The sequence below is a fragment of the Pseudonaja textilis genome, chromosome 2 (assembly GCF_049901715.1).
Source record: "Pseudonaja textilis isolate UNSWEBS1 chromosome 2, rPseTex1.2, whole genome shotgun sequence".
Classification (NCBI taxonomy): Eukaryota; Metazoa; Chordata; class Lepidosauria; order Squamata; family Elapidae; genus Pseudonaja; species Pseudonaja textilis.
The window spans coordinates 189,710,286-189,733,125 of record NC_141991.1 but is presented as its reverse complement, the minus strand read 5'-3'; the positions used below and the strand labels follow the sequence as shown (position 1 = coordinate 189,733,125).

At 38.0% G+C, this 22,840-nt stretch overlaps 1 protein-coding gene across 2 annotated transcripts in view; it reads left to right on the top strand.

Annotated features, from left to right (window-relative positions):
• Positions 1 to 9,301: 9,301 nt before the first annotated feature.
• Positions 9,302 to 22,840, top strand: part of JAK2 (Janus kinase 2) — a 73,320-nt gene continuing 59,781 nt past the window's right edge. For both annotated transcript variants that reach the window (XM_026703732.2, XM_087926673.1), the window contains exons 1-2: positions 9,302 to 9,656; positions 20,582 to 20,699. The gene's annotated coding sequence lies outside the window, so the exon portion shown is untranslated. The remainder of the gene's footprint in view (positions 9,657 to 20,581; positions 20,700 to 22,840) is intronic.

Sequence of the window (22,840 nt, the reverse complement as noted above, 5' to 3'; positions counted from 1 at the left end):
TATAACCTTTCTTGCCTCAGTGAAGTGAATCCCTGCAATTGTTAAGGGAATCCGACTTCCTCATTGACTTTGCTTGTCAGAAGGTCACAAAAGGTGATCACATGACCTTGGGATACTGCAATCATCAGTTGTCAAGTGTTCTGAATCCATGAGGATGCTTCAACAATCAAAAGTGGGAAAAACAATCATGTCACTTTTTTCAGTGCTGTTGTAAGTTCAGGCAAATGGTTGAATTTGAGAACTACCTGTACATGATGGGCTCTCAAATGCACCTTAGAGAGAGTAGAGCAGGGGTCTCCAACCTTGGCAACTTTAAGACTTATGGACTTCAACTTTAAGATTTTTGGACTTCAACTCCCAAAGCTGGCTGAGGAATTCTGGGAGTTGAAGTCCACAAGTCTTAAAGTTGCCAAGGTTGGAGATCCCTGGACTAGAGAAACAGAATAAGTCTTTCTTTATTGTCTACTCAGCAGACTCAACTCATGTCTATGTTTTAATCCTTTTTATAGTATCTGCTGATTCTGCAAAAATGTACAGATTTTCTCATTTATAATCCAGTTTAACCAGAAATAACGAGACAAGATAAATTAGGACATATGGGGTGAAGAGTAATACTTCCATTAGGCTAATTTTAGGTTTCTTAAACTAACCTCAGGCTCAACATCACAATAGTTCAGATGTACAGGTATTATACCTTGATTCCTTTGGAATGGAGAGGGACATGCATTTTTAAGATTTATTTACATATATACAGTAAACTAATTGAGTGCAAGTAGAGGCATACAACTATTTAAATTGGTTTCGTTTTTCAATTAAAAATAATTTCACCAGTAAAGTTAACACAGTACAACCCAAAGCAATAATGATAGCTGTTTAGAATAGCCACTGAGTTGGAAGAGTTCCTGCAGCCCTCTAAATGAAAGAGAATAATGGGAAATAATTCAGAAGGACAGTGGTGCCATTAAGAATGTACTAAAGCACTGAATTGCCTTAGTGTTTAAGCCAGGGATGTCAAACTCCTGGTCTGCGGGCCAGATGTGTCCCATGCTGGACATGCCCACGCCCAGTTTAGCAAAAGGAAAATTGTCCCGATACGTCACATGACAGTGCCATGAGTTTGACATCTCTGGTTTAAGCCAAAAGGTTAAAGGTTAATGCTCTTTATTGACCTCCATCAGAGTGGCCACTGGTAACATAGATCTGAAAAGGTACGTCTTCCTTGAATTAAGTTTGATTTCTGGGACTACATGTTTTTTTTTCTGCCAACAATACAGAAGTGGTTCACTTCTGTCGTATTTGGTGTTTCCTTCAATTTGCCAGTCTAGCGAATAGGCTTCAGATTTTCCAGTTTTCTCCTACCCATATCATCAGATGTGATCCTTTTTTTTTTTTCAGATTACTCAAGTGTGGCTAGGTATTACTATCTCTTGTGAGGTTAACACTGAATGGCACACGTATACTGTGAGAGCCTCGGTGGCAGTGGTTAGAGCGCAGTACTGCAAATTACTTATGCTGACAGGCAGCTGCCTGCAATTTGGCAGTTAGAATCCCAACAGGCTCAAGGTTGACTCAGCCTTCCATCTATTTGAGGTGGGTAAAATGAGGACCGAGATTGTTGGGGGCAATAGGCTGACTCTGTAAACCACTTAGAGAGGGCTATAAAGCACTGTGAAACGGTATATAAGTCTAAGTGCTATTGCTATACACGCCCTAGTCTAGCATGATAATTGGTGCAATGGTTAAGGTTTTGGCCTAGAAAACCAGTGAGTTGTGACTTCTAGTCCCTGAAAGCCTGCTGGGTGACTTTTTGCCAATCAATCTCAGCCCAACTACCAGGGTTGTTGCTGTGAGGAAAGTAGGAGGGGGAAGGAGTAGGTATGCTTGCTGCCTTGCCTGACTTATAAAATAATAAAAGCAGAATAAAAATCTAATAAAATAGTTGCTTCATGGTCAAGCTATATCTTGTAATTCAGTTTGTTCCTCCCAGTTTATCAGTTTGTTCCTCCCAATTTATTTATTTGACAATGGCATTATGTACATACAAAGTGACAGAGTTTGGGCTGCATTATCATGTTTGTCCCCTTGTCTTTTTTTTTTTTTTTTTACTTCTCCGTGGATGCTGATATTATTAGATTTATCTTCTAGCTTTTCTCTAAAAGCTCAAGGTGCCACACATGAAGATCTCTCCTAATTTTATCATGTGAGTAAACCTAGGTGAGAATGCTTGTTTGACTCAAAGGTTTGTGGTGCATTTCTACAACTGAAAAAAGACCTGAACCTGGCTCTCCACAGAACTAACGCTTTAGTAACTACACCATAATAGTTACCGGTATCCTGGATAACTATTTGGAACAAAGCTGTTGGTTGCCTGAGATGCAAACAAAGAATGAGGCACTTTTAAAGTATTTGACTGGATCCACGTGATGTCCTCACTCATGGTCAACTTAATTTTATTTACTCAACCCAGTTTTCTTGGTTTGAATTACATACTGAACCCTAAAATAGCCACCAACGGCTGGATTTGTACAATATGCTAGGCTAAAAGGTTGACTGATTTCAGTATGGTAGACAGCCACAATTTTTCTGTCTCAGTTGAAGCAGAAGCAACGGGGATCTAAACTTTCATGTTTCGAGCTCTGATAGTTGACTTTTTTTCCTGGTCACTGTTCCCTTTACTAAATAGGGAGCAACTGCTTTAACGACCAAAGAAAGATCTCTGAATAAACAATGGCCTGTCTCTCAGTGTGCTTAGCCATAAAGTAAGTTGTTTAATTTTAGATTTCTGAATTCAACATTGGACAAAGGTCAATTTTTCAGACTGTTGACAATGAGCTTGGGCCTTATACTCATCCAAAAAGTGGGGGAAAAAATATCACGTTTTCCTAAATCAGTGCTTTGCTTCCAACTTGAGGAACATGTTTTGGAAGAGGCAAATACAAGGCTGGCAGTCACGTGCGCCCAACAATTGTCTTCTCTAATTTAGGGCTATATTTATGTGTTGTGCAAACTGAGCCAAATGTGGTTTAGTCAATTCTTCCAGGCATATGAAATGGATTCCAATTGGGACAATGACATGAATGAGGACACTTTAATCCTTTTCCCAGTATCATTTGCTGATTAACTGCCCCAGCTGTAATTTAGTCTCTTTCCTTAAACACAGACAAAATACATTTACATAGTTTTGTACAAGAACAAGTAATAATTTGACAAAAGTATATCATTCATTTATTGCTGTAAGCCACAGTTAATTGAAAAAACTACAAGATTTAAGATCATGCAACAGGTAAGACAAAGTAAAATAAATCATGTTACAATTTAGGATCACATGAATCCTATGAGTGTGTGATTATGAGGAGAAAAAGGATTAACCATACCTTGTGCCAGAGATCTCTCTCTCTCCCTCCCTCCCTATGTTTCTTTGAATTCTTCTCTTTGGGGTTAATCTAGTAGTTTCATACATTGGAATCAAATATATTTTGCCAATCTTTCTATTCTGCAATAGCTTGCAGTATACACAACATTCTAATTTAATTAAATTGGTACAGTAGTCCTTGATTTTACAACCATAACTGGGATCAAAATTTCCTTTGCTAAACAAGGCGGTTGTTACATGGGTCACGCCTGATATATATTTTTTACCTTTTTGCACTTTTTTGTGTTAAGTGCATCATGCAGTCATTAAATGAATCCAGCTCCCCCCATTAACTTTGCTTCTCAAATATTGGCTGGGAAGCTTGGAAATGATGATTTTGTGATCTGGGGATGCTGCAACCCTTCTAAATACATGCCAGTTGTCAAGTGCTTTAATTTTTATTAAGTGATTGTCGGGATGCTGCAACAGTTGTAAGTGTGAGGACTTGTAAGTCAGTTTTTTTCCGGTGTCATTGTATCTTTGAACAACCTGCAGCATGGCTGGCTCAAGAATTTTGGGAGTTGAAGTCCAACAGGCTGTAAAGTTGCTGTACAGGTAGTCCTCGGTTTACAACCATTTGTCTAGTGACCGTTCAAAGTTACAACAGCACTAAAAAAAAGTGACTAATGATCATTTTTCACATGATCCTTGCAGAATCCCCAGGGTCACATTATCAAAATTCAGATGCTTGGCAGCTGGCATGTATTTATGATGGTTGCACTGCCCAGGGCTCATGTGATTACCTTCTGAGTCATAAAGTGAGGCACAACTTACTTAGCTGTGTTGCTTAGCAGTGGAAATTTTGAGCTCAATTGTGGTTGTAAGTCAAGGACTACCTGTAGTTGCTTCCCCCACTGTGTACTAAGGGATGGGCCAATCCAAGGAGTATCTCAGATGATAAAGGTGCCCAGAGTTCCTTTGGTTTGTGAGATGGGCAGCATATAAATTCAATAAATACATAAATATAATAAATATATGTTGCAAGGTAAGCAACTCCTTCCATTCCAATGCTGAGCTGACCCTGAGGATAAACTACTCAGGCAGGGTGAGAAAACTTCAAACTTTGCAATCCTTGGATTTGTTGGTTTTTGTTTACTTCTTCCCATTCATCCTGGAGCCTTTTCTGTTCCCATACCAGACTCCAGACGTTTTAGGCTCAAGCGTTAATGTTTTATCTCTATTTGGCTTTCAACATTGAATTGTACTTAACGTTTTTTTAAAGAAATGCCATGTTGCAACATAGGGCAGAGAACGTATAGTAAAACAGAAAAAATGTGGGGCACAAAAAAGCCCTGTCTTTATAATAAGGAAAAATATTTCCTTCATGAATGACTCATACTATAATATAGTTAATCCCTCCCCAATGTTCATTTCTGGCCTACTCCAGCACATTTAATATGTATTTATCTTGTGCTGATATTTAACCCAGTTTTTTTTTTTAAGTGTACAGAGAAATTGTATTTTAGCTGTACCTCTTAGTACAGTTGCTACAATTTCCCTGGCACTAAAGGTACACATAGTGATTTCTTCCCGACTGCATTTGATTTAACCTTCAAGGGAAACATTCTCATTCCATTGCTAACAATATCCATCTGTTCAGAACATCTTATTTTCCCTCTGTTGAAGCTTACACTGGATTACACTGCAAACGGAAAGCATCCAAGTACTGTACCTTTCCATTCTGTTCCTAGTAAAGGAAAACATCTGTTAATAAACAAGGGCTAGAACAGGTACAGCCTTGAGAGACATGTCTCTGATGCATGAATTCTCAGGCTGATTCCAATGTTTCAAAGCTATTGAAGCATCGTGGTGTTCAAAACTTGTGACAAAGTAGGACATGGTCTGGAACATTTTGTACATTACATTAGGAGAATATTGTGCAAACTTTTCTCATTTCAGGCCAAGAAAGAACTGTTCTCTCCTCCATGTTCCCCAATAAATTTCAGAATGATTGCTCATTATTTTTTATCAGAAAAACTCGTTTTCAAAGAGTTTGCAGATTTGTTCCTGAAAAAAAAAAATCAAATCTTAAGATTATTTTTGTGGTTGCATGGAATCATACCAGTCTATTTAAGCCATCAAGTCATATCCAATGCTAAAGGCAGAAATCCAAATTAAAGCACTTTAGTGGATGATTGTCTATTTCTCACTTTAAGTCATTGGCTGAAGCAGACCCTACTAGTTCTTTTGGCAACTGGTTCCACTGAGAAGCTGCTCATATAACAGGGACATTTTTATAAAGTTTAATTAGAATATGTCTTTCTAAATACTAAAATTTGGTGTCCATGATTGCATGCCATACTTGAAATGGAAGACTAATCATCGCAGAATAAAGCAGGTTTTTTTGTCCTGCGATGTGATCAATGTATTTGCTAACTTAGTTGTTTTTTTCTTACTACTGAAAGTTTATGCCTTTCCATAATTTTTTTCTACAAAAGTTGCTTCCTCTTCTGATTTTGTGGACTATTGATTAACAGAGTTCTCTGTCTTCAGTATCAAAGAGAACATAAAGGACTGGATACACCTTTCATATCTGTAATGGAATGAGTGGATGACCTTGGGGAAAGAAAGGAAGAGACAACTAGAGAAGAGAGGCTGGAGCTCTCTTAGAAAGTTAGGAAATGACCTGCCTAATGGATAAAGCAGTTAAAAAGCGGTGGCGGAAAAAAAAAGTAGAATTAGTAGAATTAGCTCATCTAGTTCTGCCTCCTGTCTGGTTTACCTGGGCTGACAATAACCTTGGTATACAGTTCAGATTCTGACCCTGGACATTTAAATACAAAGTAAATAGGGGTTTCCTTATCACGTTTCTAGGAATCTCAAGGTTTTGGGGGGAGAAAATTAAGAATTAAGCAACTCTAGCTTTTTTTCATCAAGCATTAGCCACATTGATAATTTTCCATTAATATGTATTAATACATATGTAAAGAAATCCTCTGTTGTTGTTAGTATTTTTCTGGTAAGCAAGCTCATAAGATGATATGCAGGTGGTCTCAAATCACTGAACTTACATAGAGATATAAAATATTGGACTTAAGCACCTCCAGACTAAATAAAATTAATATAGCTTCTGCCTCAAATATTTACTTTTTCTTAATTTCTTAAAGTCTAAAAAGTTAATTTCTTAAAGTTAAACTTTTTCTTTAAAGTTTCTTAAAGTTAAAAGGAATCCTAAAATGAACTCCTTAAGCTTCTTTTCCCTGGACCTACTTGAACTTGAGATAATTGCGTTTGTTCTTTTCTATTGGGGAAATGATACTTCCTGCTTGCCAGCTTAGGAGTAACAAGTTCTTTCTGTTTCTTTAGCGTTCTAGTATTTTTGGAAGAACAAATCTTTTTTATTGTACTTAAACAGAAAGATGCCTGGGGAATCTTCTTTGCCTTTGTAGCAGAAGTCATAGAACAGGGCTCTTCAAACTTGACAGCTTTAAGACTTGTGGGACTTTCAACTCCCAGAATTCTTCCTCATGTTAGCTCAGGAATTGGGGGAATTGAAGTCCACAAGCCTTAAACTTGCCAAGTTTGAAGTCCCTTGTCATAGAACATAGAATCATAGGATTGGAAGGGACCTCGGAGGTCTAGTAGTCCATGTTTGAAGCAAGAGATTTTACCATCCTGGTCAAATGGTTGTTCAGTCTTTTTAAATTAAAAAAAAAACAACCCTCTAGTGATGGAGCACCCACAACTCTGAAAGGCAAGCTTTCCCATTGATTAATAATACTCATTGCTTGTTAGTGTTATTAGTCATATCCTCCCCATCCAGTATTCCCAGTCTGATAAGTATTCCTGCTATCCTTCACCTACCTGAGCTCATTCTGAATTTCAACTTTTGACTTTCAACTCTACATATCCAGGATAACTCATGGTGACTTGGCACATTTCTTACCTCCAGTATAGGTCCTTCTTGTCTTCATCATTACAATTGTTTGCAATTGTGGTTCTAGGGACTTTCTTTCCTACTGAGTGCCTCTGGATATATGTCCATTTTTTAATATAAAACATTTCTAGTCATTACAGAGATCACTCAGGCTTGAGAAAGCAATGGCTTTTTTAAAAAAGTGGATATTCAGTTTGATTCTAAAATCCCTCTATTTTTCCATGTTGCCCATTGAACCATTAGTTTTGACTAGACAACCAATCATGTATTCATCACTTGCCATGTTCGAAATTGGACTGCCTATAAATTCCACTATTTACAGATTTATTTGCATAGCTAACCCCTTCAGTATAGCAATTCCTCAAATGACCAAATCTCATTCTCTGAGAGTTATCCTTACACATCTAATCAAAGGCATCTTGCAACATCTCAGGATCACAACAAGGCTGGGGAGTTAAAAGATAACAGATAATCAGAGTTGGAAGGGACCTTGTAGGTCATCTAGTCCAGGGGTCGCCAACCTTTTGGACCTCAGGGACCACCAAACTCATAATTTTAAACCCCAGGGGCCACTAACCGGTTCTGTGGGTGTGGCCTAATTTGTGGGTGTGGCTTGGTGGTCATGTGACTGGTTGGGCATGGCTTGTATGTAAATATTATATTTATATAAATAACTGATTTTTTTTAAAATAAAAGAGCAACTTTTACCCAAAATCAGGCAAAGCAGGCAGGCAGGCAGATTGAGTTGCTCACAGAATCAGAGATTTATCTGCCATCGGCTAGCTCAGTCTGTCACATAAAATTTGCTTGCAAGCAAACTCACAAAATTAACTCACAACATGCCATGTATGTAAATATTGAATTTTTTTATATAAAAAAGCAACTTTTACCCAAAATCAGGCAAATCAGGCAGGCAGATTGAGTTGCTCACAGAATCATTCAGTATCTATCTGCCATCAGCTAGCTCAGTCTCTCAAATTTGCTTGCCATGTGTCTGCACTGAATAACAGAACCTTCAGTCCTAAGAGAGGTTTGGCTGTGCTTAAAAGCAGAGCCGAAGATCTAAAGACGAGCTAGAAAGCAAGAAATCCAACCATTTCCTGCTTCCTAAGCTAATCTAAATCTCCCAGCACAGCAGAACAGCTGATGGCCGGAAAAAGGAAAAATACAAATTTAGCAGGCAAGTTTGCCAGGTAAGGAGTGAGTGGGTGGGGAGGGTTCCCATGGGCCATGTGGGCAGTGCAGCCTTTTGTTTCTGCGCAGCCTGGATTAATTGCTTTGGGGGGGGTGCTCTGGGGGTGAGATTTTTCTGCGGCCCACCAAAATTTTCTCACAGCCCACCAGTGGGCCGTGGCCCACCGGTTGGCGACCGCTGATCTAGTCCACTCCATCTAGCCCAAGCGGGAGACCCTACACCATTTCTGGCAGATGGGAGTCCAATCTCTTCTTGAAAGTCTCAACTGATGGTGCTCCCACAATTTCCGGGGGCAAGCTGTTCCATTGGTTGATTGTTCTGACTGTCAGAAAGTTTCTCCTTATTTCCAGGTTAAATCTCTCCTTGTTCAGTTTCCATCCATTATTCCTTGTCTGGCCCTACAGGCGCCTTAGAAAGTAGCCTGACACCTTCCTCCCTGTGGCAGCCCCTCAAATATTGGAAGACCGCTATCGTGTCTCCCCTGGTCCTTCTCTTCACCAGACTAGCCAAGCCCAGTTCCTGCAACCGATCGTTGTACGGTTCCGTGTTTGGCGAAGCTTAGGAAGGGGGAGAGGGCTCGGAGCCCGTGGCCGAGTAAGCTTCGCTTCTATCCATTTTAGGCGATCTCTGGCCTATCGAGACGGCTCCCCTTTCTTAAAAGATTTAAGCGCCCAGCCTTCCTTCCGAGCCCCGCTTTCTTTCTGAAGCCACCTGAGAAACGGGCCGTTTTGCTTCCTCCTCCCATGGGCGGGGCGGGGGGAGGGGCCTGTAAGCGCCTCTCCGCTCTCTATGGCGACGTAGCGCGCGTGCGCGCGTCGGCTGCGGCTTGCTAACAGCTTCCCGCTCGGCTGGGAAGCACTGTGCGGAAGCGGTGGCGGCTGTTCTTTTCACCACCACCCCTCCCTCCCTCCCTCCCTCCCTCCGGAAACCAGTGAGAGCAGGAAAGGCGAGAACCCGAAGAGCGAGCGAGCGAGCGAGCCAGCGAAAGAAACCGAGCTTGCAAGCCTCACTGAAGGCCGAGCTCGGCAGTGGCGGGCGCGCGGGGAGCAGGACAGCAGCAGCGGCGGCTCCTCTTCCTCCTCCCGGGGAGGGAACAGAGCCGAGGGAAACTTGGAGCCGTTTTCTCGAGAGCTTTGGGAGGAAGCCTCCGCCGACACCCCCCCAAACCCCGGGTGAGTTAAGTTCCCCGGGCGCCCGTTTTTTCCCCAAGTCTGTGCAGACTCGCCCACCGTTGCAGGAGGAGCGGGTGCGGGACGGCCGGTTGAAGATGCCAGTTTTTGCAAAAGGCAAAAAAAGTTCCCGGGGGGGCTTTTGGGGGTTTTTCCCCGAACCACCTCAATGGGAGAAAAAATCTGTTGGGAATTTTTGGTGTTCTCCGAGGTTTTATTACCTATTTATTACCGGGTAAATAATTTCTCTCTGTGTGTGGTTATTTTTATTTATTTATTTTTAAGGCAAACGAGGAGGAAAAGGGCGGGGAAGTTGCCGGTCGTTCGTGCTTGTTGTTGGCATTTTATTCTAAGGGGGGAGAGAGAGAGAGATCGGCTTGGGGTTTTTTGTCTTAATTCATCGAACCGCCTACCCCTCAAAAATCCCCCTAGCCTCGGGTAGAAGCGAAACCGAAAGACGGCCTCTAAGGTGTCGGAATAAGCCGGGGATAAATTGGATAGAAGCTCCTGGGGTGTCCTTTTCGTCCGCCTTTTTTTTAAAAAAAGCCGACCATTTTCTTATTAGAGGCTGTCAAAGCCTTTCTCTCTCTCTCTCTCTCTTAACCCCAAGGATGTTGCTGTTTTTAAATAATGCCCTCCTAAGATATAGCATGCATTTATAAATATTTAAAACTTTGGGGTGAACTGTCCCAGACTTTAGGAAGATTCTTCCCCCCCCCAAAGATCATTTGTGTGACTTGATTCTGGCCTTTGTACTCCCCCCCCCTTTTCTGCTTATAAAGCTGATATTCTAGAAATGAGTCCTCTTAAAAGGAGACAAAGGTCTTGTGGCTTCTGAGTGGGGGAAGAAAAGAGGGGGTGAGAACGTCTTTTGCTCAGAATGATTGGAAAGAAGTTGTGGTTTGCAGCCCAATCTGGCTGCACTCACACACCACCATAACAGGCTCTTGGCATAAGTCAGGAAACCACGATATTTGGCTTTGCACTTCATGAGAATCTAGCCAGAATTGACGTTTTTTGGTAGCACCAACTTCAGGAAACTGATGTTTATCACTGTTTCTTTTGGCTTGATCTGATAGACTTCTTTGGTTACTCCTCCTTTTCATACTGTTGATTTGCAACTCTAGGAAGGTATTAGTAGTTTGTGGGTAATGATCACAGATTATGTTGGGGATTTAGTAGTCCAGTTTTTTTTTAAAGGATTATACATCTACAGAAGAACAGCTGGTTCACAAACAGCAAAATGAAGTGTGAATGGGTAACTCCATATTTTAAAAAAATTAAAAGCAAGATAGAGGGATTTTCTGGTAAGGGAACACTCAGGCCTGTTTATAGCTGTGAAGAGAGAAAATATCTTCTTTCCATAGATTTCCATATATGATTTTAAGTTGGAAAGGACACAGAACTAACCGTCTTACCTAGCAGATGATTCAGATTCATTGTTATCAGATTGGCTGCCCACTGTGTTGTAAGTTGCTATCCTCCATAAGCTTATCAGTACAACATATATATATGATATGTATTAGGGAAAATGTTTTATATCTTCTTGACTTTAACATGATTATGGAATGATCTGGGATTTAAATAATAGTTATATTACATCTTGGACACTTAAAGTTCATCTGGGCAGAAGAATGTGAGTCCAGACTTCAACTAAATGAGGTTTTTTTTCCCCTAGAGATGGCATTCTAATATTGAGTGGTGTTGCTTTGTTATAGGAAACAATAAAATATTCAGATGAACATATTTTTTCTTATCTATATCAAGCACACTGTTTAGGACTTTGACTATGTAAATATGTATTGCATATTTATATATACAAATACCTGCCAAAGATCATTGGAGTGTGAGACAAGTGAAGCAGCCATAACCCAAAGATGAAGCACCTAAGCAGAGAGGACTAAGTCAATTTTCTCAAAAAGTTCTCTTGGAGAGGAAACATAAGGAGGAAATCTCTAAGGATCAAAGAAGAAGGGTCATCTGAAGAAGACAAAGACCCAACACGACAGAAACATTCAATCCCATATATCAGGCTCGCAGACTGGATAAGTCACTTCTGGTTTAGCAAAGGGGGGGGGGAGTTGTGATACATTAGGTGACTAATAGCATGACACCATGAGTTTGATACCAGTGCCCTATATAATTACAGGTAGTCCTTATTTATGACCTTCAACTTTATAAGCAATTTAAGAACATTTATGACCTTCATAGCATTCCTCGGTTATATGGTTGGCATTACAGTCACTACATATTTTATGCCTGACTTGTCAGGCTTTTTTCTTCCTTTGTTCAGAGTATAGAGATTGGAGAGGAAGGTATTGCAAGAGATTAAACTTCTCTTCTACACATCAAAAGCAATGTATTCATGCCTGGCCTGGGAGCAGCAGTTGCACTATGCCAATAGCTTTCAATACTGTCTTGAAGTTCCCTTCTCTCCATTCTTGAGGAGACAACAAGCTATTTCTGTTGACAATCTCTCCTTTGCCTGATTTTTCCTCCTCCCTATAGAGCAGAGAGATTGGAGAGAAAAGGATTAGAAGAGAGTAAGCTGTTTGCTCTTCTACACATTGAAAACAATGCAGTTGCACCATCAGCAGGAAAGAATCAGGGAAAGAAGAGATTGCTTAAAAAAACACTCCCCCACCCCCTTTCTCTGCATTGTGGAGAGGTTGGGGAAGAAAGTAAACTGTTTATGTAGCATTCCTACAGTTCCCAATACCAGGCTAAAGACAGAATCAAATAAATGGAGATGGGAAGAAACATACACTGTAACCAGTAAAGTTTTTCTGCTACTTTAAAGGTCATTGTGTCTGTATTTTCCTTATGTGACTCATTTTGGTTGAAAGTGATTTATATGTGTTAACTAATTGTTACCTGGCTGTTGATCAGAATTATATGTCTTCTCTGCTTTAGCTGCACCTATCTGGAAACCCCAGCTAGAAAGGTGGGAGGGTGTTAAGGGGTTTACAATAGGCTGTGAAGGGATGAGTGACTATAAGTGGAAGCTGGGCATGTTTGTAACAGGAGCTGGGAGTAAAGAAAATGAACGTGTCCAACACAGTTGAAGGGCACCCAGTGATGGACAGAGTTAGATAGCACTGAACTCATAGGAGGCATAATTAGTGTAGAACAGATTTATATTCTTTGCTGGGCATAAGTGGTATCACCCTTTGGTATGGCAGAAGAGGCAGAGCAAAAGGAGGCGAGTCCACATAAAATGATTTAAAAGAGGATGGGGTGTTTTTTTCTGAAATTCTTCTGTTGCTGGCTACTTTAGAAGCTGTAGGATATATACCAAAGCAGGAGAATGTTAAAAGAGGTGTCAGAACTGAAATAAAACAGCATGTTTATTTCAACTGCCCCCATTAATTACAGCATCAGGGGCTCCTCCATCTGCCAGGATGAGTTCCAGTAACGAAGAGATTGTTTTCATTGGGCAGTTTTATAGCCCTGCAACCTCTTTTTTCCCCTCCACCCCCAAAGTTCCTTAGTTTAGGCATCAGCAAAGGAAGGTTAGATATAAATGAGGATTAAGTGTCTAAGCAACAGATGTCTGCCGTATACATAAAGACAGCTTTTTAAATAAGGCAATTTTGTTTAAAGATGCAAATGCAGTCTTGTTGCAATTAAGAGGACACATAGGAAACACATCCGACCTCCCTTTTGAGTAGCAGCCAAAAAACTTCTCAGCATGCTACCTTAAACAGGTAATTCTGTTCTCCTTGCAAGGCATTATAATGTGTTGTTCATAGGCATTGTCCATATATACTGTTGCAGGTAGCAGAATAATAACCAAGTGATGAGGTCATATATGTAGTCATGGTAAACTTGTTGATGGGCTCTTTCAGATGCCAAAGTTCGGTGAATTACTGTATCACCACAGCTTGACATAGAGAAAAGGAAGCATGTGCATTTTCATTTGTGCCAGCATGAAGGCCTTGTGTCTAATGAAGACAATCATTCGCCACAAATACAGGAAACTCTCTCTTCGCTAAGACACGGGTAGTATTCCACTCAGTAAGGTCTAATATTTCTGAAGTTTTCATTTGTCTTGCTCTTCCCCTTACCTAGGCTTTTGATATGGCCAAAACCTCTCTCTCCCATTTTGTTGCATGCTCTGGGAGATAAAAGCAGTCCTGAGGCAAAACTTGGCCTGTTCACTGTATTCCTGATTGGATAAAATATTATACAATTCAAGGGCAAAGGATTTTATTTAGTTCCTAATAATTTAGTTCTATTTAGTTTCTAATAATTTCCCAAAACGAGAACTTCCAAAGCTGGGAAAAGGAAAATATACATTGACACAGGACATTCATTGCCTGGACTGCTTCCAAAGACAACTGTTAAAAAGACTTTTCTTTTGATTTCAGATAGGCTATACCTGTCCATGAAGGCACTGTCAAATGCTTCCTTTTTATTCAACAGATGTCATGCTGAAGGGCAAAGACCCCAACAGATATCTCCAAGGTCCAGCATAAATCTAAGGCAAGGCAGGAATGAGATTTCTGACAAAAAAAAAAAACCCTAAATAGGGCAAGGCAGAGTAGAAGTAGGAAAACAAAACCGTGTCTTCCTTTTTTCTCCAAATGATTTTTGAGACTAGCTAGATCTCCTTAAAAGGGGAAATCACCTTTTCCCAATAGCAGCAGCTGTAAGAAAGGATATGTGCAAGAAACACTTGTACTGCAGGAAATTCTTGCAATGCTGGCTAATTTGGAATTTTCAGGATGGATACTGAAACAGAAGGATGTGAAAAGAGATACAAGGACTATAATAAACAGCATTGTGTTTATTTAAATTGTTCCTATTAATTATTTACATCACCAGGGGCCCCTCCTCCATCTTTCACAGTGGTAAGGACTGTATGGTCTTTGCTTTTGTTGGGCAAGTTTTACAGCCCTGCAACCTTTTCTTTCCTCTGCCACCCCCAGAGCTACTTCAGCATCAGGAAAGGAAGGTCAGATATTAATGAGGATTAGTGGGTACTGAGAACCAGCTATGACAAAAAAGAGAAATAATTATCTGATTGAAGTTAAAACTGGAAGTTTTGCAATGATTCTTTTGCAACAATGAATAGAAAGCTAGTTTCTTTGAGCAGTCTCTCTTCCAGGTGTTAATTAAAAATGGAGGTCAAATGCAAGAGAAGGATCATAATAATTAAATTGTCTTTTATTTTCTCCCATCTTAATTGTTTTAAATATAAAGGATATATAAAGGGCGGGAAATCATATGCCTTCCCTTACTTCTATCCTACCTAGAGGTAGTCTGTGGGTTACAATGATAGTTGGGATTGGAATTGTAATGGCAAGGACTGCCTTTCTCCAGTTATATCTACCCAACCTACCAGAAAGGCAGGACATGTTGAAGGTTCCATCTATTCAAGAAACCTGGTGGTACTAAAACAGGGGCCTTCTCAGTGGTAGCTCCCTCCCTATGGAAAACACTCCCAAAGATAAAATTGGCCCCCATGTTGTTACTTTTCAGGAAGGCTCTGAAGATATGGTTCTGTCTGCAGGCCTGAGGGCTTCAAGCATATATGGAGACAATGATATGATTGTATTGTTGCCACCAGGGAGGGGGAGGGCTGGGAAATGGGGTGTATGGGTTTTTTATTTTGTTCTTGTTTTTATATTTAATGTTTTTAATATTTGATATTTTTAATTTGATCCAGAGTTACAGTGTGTCAGTTTGGTGGCCATAAAAATTGTCTAATAAATAAACGAATGAATTCTGGCAGTCCTGGTTGCTGCCAGTAAATGAGGACCTCTCGTGAACACAGCTTCCAACTTCCTGCTAGTTTCACCATTGACTTTGTTTGTGGGAAAGTGGCAGGGAAAATTGGAAATTGTGATCACTGTGACTGTGGGCATGCTACGATGACCAAAGTTCTGAGGTCTATCATATTTCCCTCTCATTCAGCACTGTTGCATCTATCACTGAATGAGTGGTCATAACCTGAAGACTGTGTATAAAGAAAGCAGCCAGATGATTCAGAGAGAGCTATGCAGAAATTGGGTAGTGGGGATAAGAGGACCTGGCCAATGTAATGTAAGGATATTTACTTGACCCCTGTGGGTCCTTCTAGGCCCTGTGATACAGATGATGTAGTTTTTAATATTAAATAGGCAGTCTTCCAAAGAAGAGGAAGAACTGATTTCGGTTTTACAGAGATGGTAAAGCAAACTTCAAAAGAGTTTATTTACTAAATTTATTTATTCATTATCCAGGCTTACGAACTAGAAATGGTTTTGATCAATTGAAAAACTGAAGTAATGCAGAGTGGTACATTATATTTGCTCTTTAGAGTTGCTAATACCAGTAACACAAGAGTTAAAGTCTGATCTTGAGTAGAATACTTTCTAAAGCATCGCGTTTGGCATCGATGTTTGGCATCATGCAAAGCTATTAAAATGGCTAAGGTCGCTGAAATCTTTTCTGTGCAATGTTTATATTTCAGTAGCAGTTAATTGCAAATGTTACTTTATAAGGTTCTGTAGTTGGGTATTTTGTGATTGACAAAATATTTTTAAAACATTAGCTCTTGGGAGGGGTGAAATGAAAAATAATTCTGCTATGGGAAAAGATTATTTTATTTTTGTGGCATAAATATACCCACAAAGTAAGTTAAAATATTTTTTGAATTGTTAATAGACTCAATGCAAATTTAAAGCTGATTATTGAGTTTGAAAATAATGTAATTTTGTTACGTTATTTAGACTTGCAACATGCAGGCATATTTCTAAGCTGCTTTTAGAGATTTTAGTGCGATAAGAGTATTTTTTTGGAAAGAGAATAAGAGGGTTGAATGAAATACTGTTTTGTTCAGTACTATCAAAGTTCTGCTGAATGTCCAGTAGGCGCTTAAATCCATTTTTCTCTCCAGTATCCCGTGTGTAATTGAGTCCAATTAATTTACCTTACGCTCTCAGTAAACTACAATTTTATTATGAACTTGGTAGTGAACAGTATTTATCTTTCAAGATAACATTTGAGATTTTGCTTTTATTGGATTTCCCTTAGATTTGGGTGAGGAAGGTATTGAAACTTTAATTTTGGACTATCGGGTCTATATTGAACCTATAAATTTATAGAAAGCTCAGATAGAATGCAACGTACATTTTATTTTCTATAGTAAACAAGGAAACAAGCTTATTAATAATAGAATACAGCAAAAAAAGTGTGCATTTAGATAGTCTAAAGAATTAATGTCATAGTTTGGTCATTGGGTTTCAAACAAGCTATTTTCAAAATAATGCATGTTGCTTAGTCAGAATCATTGGCTCTATTCAATTCTAGCTTTCCATTTTTTGCTAGAATTTGGGCATATTATTCACAGATGTATCTTGTTATTTCTGTTGAAAGTGGGTTTGGCTATTAAACTAAAAGAGGAATTATGTTTGAATACAATCTTAACTTCTCTTTCTTCTAAGAAGCCGGAATTTCATTTTTCTGACAAGCTTTGATTTCAGGTCAAAGACAATTCTAAAAATTCTAAGCATACAATGTTCATTGGTCCATTAACATTTTTTATACCTAATTGCTTCCCCTTGATGCTTAATGGGAAAGGTTAGTAATAGGAACAGTTTTCGTTATGAATTATAAGCCAGAATTGTGCAGCATTATAGCATTGTAAATGCATCAGTTGTCTTGTAGCATCATTGGCCTGAAATGCTCAGTCTGTGTCATCTGCCATTTTTTTTAAACAAACTTTATCGATTACAAAACCAAAATATCAAACACAACACAACACACAGAAGAAGAAAGAAAAGAAATAGAAAAAAAAATGATTAAAAAACTAACAATTCTACTATCGACAATCTATGGTTCCTTGTTTGTTATCAATATTGGTGATAGATTTACAAATACATCTTATTGCGAATATATAAAATTTACATTTTACGTTATTTACTAATATATTTTCTATTTTTGTTCTATCCAGTCATACCAGCATTCCCAGCTTCTATAATATTCTGATGTTTCTTTTTCCTTAAGTGCTGAGGTTAACTTGTCCATCTCTGTACAGGCTGTTATCTTCTGTATAACCATCTCCTCTGTTAGAATATCTGCTTGTTTCCAACATTGTGCAAAGGTTATTCTGGCTTCAGTAAGAATATGCAGTATTATATATTTGACATTTTTAGGAATTTGTCTATTAAATATCCCCAATAGGAAGAATTCTGGTTTTAATTCAATTTGCTCCGCCATTATTTCCTCTAACCACTTTTTATTCTATGCCAGTATCTTTGGGCTTCAGTGCAGGCCCACCACATATGAAAAAATGTTCCCTGTTTCTTTTTACATTTCCAGCAATTCGGATTCATGTTAGGAGACATTTTCGCTATTCTCAAGAGTGAGAGATGCCATCTATAAAACATTTTATAGGCATTTTCTTTATATGCTGCTGATCTTGTAATTTTATTATTCCTTGTCCAAACCTTTTCCCATTCTGATAATGTAATGCTACGTCCTATGTTTCTGCTCCAGGCTATCATGTTGCCTTTGACTACATCCTCTTCTAATTTCGTCTCTAGTAAATAATTATAAAATTTAATTATATTTTTTTTATCTGGACCTAATAAAATTTTATCTATTTGTTGTGCCTTAGTATAAATTCCAAAATTTTTCTTGTCCTGGATATATCTCTTTTGAATTTGCAAGTAAGCCCACCGATGTAGCCCCTGTTCTTGGAGATCTTGCCATGATTTTAAAGTTCCTTGCGCATCAAGAAGGTCTTTGTATTTTATCATTTTATTAAGATCTAGATTATTGGATGTATCATCGCCTCCATAGTTGAGATCCAAATTGTGTCATCTGCCATTTTTTATGCTGGTATCCATTATACAGCTTTCTGACTGGTGCCAGCAATTAATACATTGTAAACATTCTGTCATAAATGGAAGGTGGACAAACTTTAGACCGGATCTCTGAACAATTTGTAAACAATTGTAAGCCTTAAGAGCCTCTCGAAAGACCTTACCATATTCTGAATAAGTGGTGTGGCTAATGATTGCAAATAGGCAAGTCTATGTGACCTGGACATATAAGCTTTAGTTCCAGAAATATATGTGTTTAACAGAGTTATGGTAAAATTAATGGAGAATTTCTGACTCATAAGTTTTCATTTCTGAATATATTTTTTCTTAGAATTGCAGAGGGACAGGAGTACTGAAGAAGATAATTGGTTTTATTTTAGAAAAGTGAACTATGTGTTTGAAGCATGACTGTTACAGAAATTTAAAGGCACTGAGTGATTTAATGGATTTTGATAAAAATTCAAATCAGTCGGAGAGATTCAGCTTCATTTAACTTATTTTAAATGAGGCTGTGAAATTCTTCTTATAGATTCCAAGATTCTGTTACCCCAGACTGGTATTAAAGCAACTACACTGACATTTGTATAGTTTTTGCTCCTTTAATCTTGCCCAGCAGCCTGAGGATTGATAATAATAATGACAACTGATGAATAGCTGTTTATAATTTTTTTCTTCATTTCAAATATGTGATTTAAACATTTTTCTATTTATGTATATAAATAACGAATATAGATCTAAGCATGACCGATTTGGTCATGGAATTTGGAATTTGGAGATATACAATGGTATTAGTTCATGGCCTATTGTGAGAGATGACTCTCAAAAGAAAGTGGCGTTGTATGTTTCCCCTTTTATTTCAAGAGAAACATGAAGGTAAATCTGAAGTTAAAGACTAATATTTATTATAACATAGTATTTGTCATAATAATTTATGTGCTTGTTAATGACAAGATATTTTTTCCCTTAAGCAAAAAAATAATCTGTATCCATAAACCATTCAGTTCAGAGTTGAATTGGACTATTTAGGAAAAAATTGAGTCATGATATTGCTTGTTTTGACCTAATTATTTTCAGATTTATTGAGGATTTTTCCATGTAATCAATGCGCACAAAAATATTCATTACAAATAGAACAGTCTCTTTATATAATTTTAACTACTTAACTTCTAAGCAGTTCTAAAAATTACACTATATAATATTTCAACCTCTAGTCCAAGAAAAAATAGGGTGATCCTGACTCAGATATATACAATGAAAGTTTTTTTCCTTCCATACTCTTATATCTGATATATTGTGATGCTTTTGTAGAAAACTGTATAGTCGGGGAGAATTTATGGTGCTGTTGTGATATTTTGGTAATAGATAGCCATATCAGAAATTACTGTCAGCTACAGAATTTCCTTTAAAAGTAAGACACGTAGTTTGTTTTTGGAATTTCTCTTGAATGTGTAATTTTGTGGCTTAAATTTTGAAGTACTGTGTTAGCATTTGAAGGGAGACTGCATTATTATTTTGAATAATAGGTTGCAGTGTGTCCCTTCTGTGTAAAATCTGAACAAACTAGGAAACTCTGTGTTTAATATTGCCTATTTTCTAACTTTGAAAGTAATCTGAGCATCTGCAAAACTAAATCTGGGACAGGGATCTGGATAAGTTTTATGAGTCTGAAAACAAATGACATCTCATGACAGAACAGTGTTGAATGCTTTGCCATTTTAACTGCTTTAAGACTTATGTAATATTTGACTGAAAGACTAAAATTCAGCTTTAACTGTTTAGTTGTTGCCATGAGGTAATATCTGACTTCATAAGAAACACCACCTTGTATAGTAAACTTCATATTCAATTAAATATCTTCATATTTACCTTTGTAGTTGGAAAGATTTTGATTGGTTTGATGGTTCTTGTGCTTTGCATTTTTGCAATGTTATAGGTAATATATTCTGTTGTAGCAAGGGGATATTCCCATAAGGATCAGCAAAGATTGACCGGAATATACAGTATATTACAAGCTAGATCACCTAAGGAATGAAGGTCATCCAAGCAAACGGGCAAGCACCTATATAAAGCAGCAGCAATATAAGAATCTAAATATCTTTTCTTTTGTGTATACAGGGAGCATTTGCACCAAGACAAATTCCTTGTGTGTCCAATCATACTTGGCCAATAAAAAGAATTCTAATTCTAAGAAGATGCAGGAGAAGAAGACAATCACCTTAGTGACAATGGCAAGGTATGAATTCATTCTGTACAGGAGAAGGCAGTGGTATAAACCATTCCTATTTACCAAGACAATCATATGGATAAAAATATGAAATCACTGATGATACATTGCCTGATGATAAGGTCGTCAGGTTACATGGCATTCAACATGCCGCTGAGGAGGAACTGGGGATCTTTTGGAATAGTAATGGGGTTTATGATTAATGCTTTTGAGATGTCCAGTTGTCGCTGTTGCCGTACAGGAAAACAAAAGCTGACGTTGCAAAGACAGAATTGCAGTAGGAACATGGAACGTAATTAACATAGTGAAACTTGCTGATGCCTAAGATGTTAATTTGTAGTAATTTCATTTCACACAAGTACAGATGGCACCAAAGCAAAATAAGAGAAGGTAGCTAAATTTGATTGTTAGATTCAATTTGAAATCAATAAAACACACAGGCATCACTTGAAATTAAGCTGTGTTTTCATTCATCTCATCCAAATAATCCTTCCCTCGTGATATTTTGAATTATGTAAAGTGCTGCAGAATGTTTTGCTTTTTTTTTTCTTTTATGTAAAGTTTATAAATTAGACATGGAGTGTATTATTGGGTTTTTGTTCAAAGTATTTTTATTAATCCAGGTGTCAAACATACATAATAGTCTTGCCTTCTATTTTATATACAATGACAACTCTGTGAAGTAAGTTGGGCTGATAATTACAAACCCAGTTGCAGTTTTAAATGCTGTATCTTTCTTAATGTCTTAAAAATAAGTTCAGTGCTTTCTTTTTAAGCTAGAGCAATAGTGTGCAGACCTGTGTTATCTATGCCTGTATTTACCTTTGTCTGGTTTCTAAGCTTTAAAAATCTCCTGTTTCAGCAATTATTCGACATTTAAAATATTTGTTGCTCTTCTCTGCCTTCTTCCCATGGCTAATCAAGTAGCTGCCACAGCATTGGGTTGGTTTATTTAATTTATTTGTATCCCACAAACATATCCTTCCTCTTTTCCCCACAAAAAACTTTGAGGTAGGCAGTGTGAAAGAAAGGTCATCCAGCTGCCATTCATGACTAAAAGCAAGACTTGAACTCATGGCCTCGTGCTTTCTAACATAGTGCCTTAAACATTAGATCAGGTTTTTTTTTACCTTCTGTCTTTAAAGTTAGTTCACTGAAGTGGTTATACAATTACTTCACACATAAATGGTGGTTTCCTTGAGTCTATAATGTAGAGTACACCAACCATACCAACAGATGGATTTTATTTAGCTCATTAAAGGATTTGGTTCTTTCACAAAAGTGTCAATTATATTGCTGCAACAACTTGCATAGCTTGTATAAAAAGTACACCAGGACTCAGACAGTAAGTGAAATCAAGAGTGTTGCAGCCCAGTTACTTATTAGGACCAAGTCTCAGAAATGTTTCTTGTCACTTGTGAAACAATTCCACCAATTCCACTTATGCAAACAGTTTCACTAATTCCTGGTCTGTTTCCAATTTGGAGTCATGTGCAGTATCTAAAAGGCCACCTGCTTGCATATTGACACACTATATTCAAATCTTCAGAGATCCATCCTGGTTCATGGTGGTCATTTTATAGTTTTGCTCTTGACCTGGACTTGTTCCTATCCAGATGAGGCTCATACGAAGTTTCACATCTTTATGTCAGCTGACATTCTTCTTTCCAGAAGCTTTTAAAGTTATTCTATCCACTGTGCATGTGATTTTATTGACTTTCATTATGTTATTGTACGTTCACCTAAGCTTTGAAAGTTCCGTGAAGTTTTAGGATATGGCAAATGATAGAAATATTATTTGTAGCTCACAAGTTACGAATACATATCCCTAAGTCTCTTTTGTATACATAGGCCTCTGTGTATTGCATGTGTTTCCTCGGTGCTAATTTTAAAATTGGCTTTCCTCCATATGTTCAAGGTAACTTTCTTACACAGGGAGGAAAAGAATAATAAATTGCATATTAGAACATAAAAGAACTGCATAAAAGAACAAAGCCAAAAGGATTAAAATCACTGTTCACTGTAAACTACCTACTGCAAACATACCTACACTCACTTTACAAGTAAGTTGACCTGTAAACAAAAGAGAGATCTTAAAATGAACTTACCTGGACAGAGGCTAACTCTGTATGTACAGTATATAGAAGAAT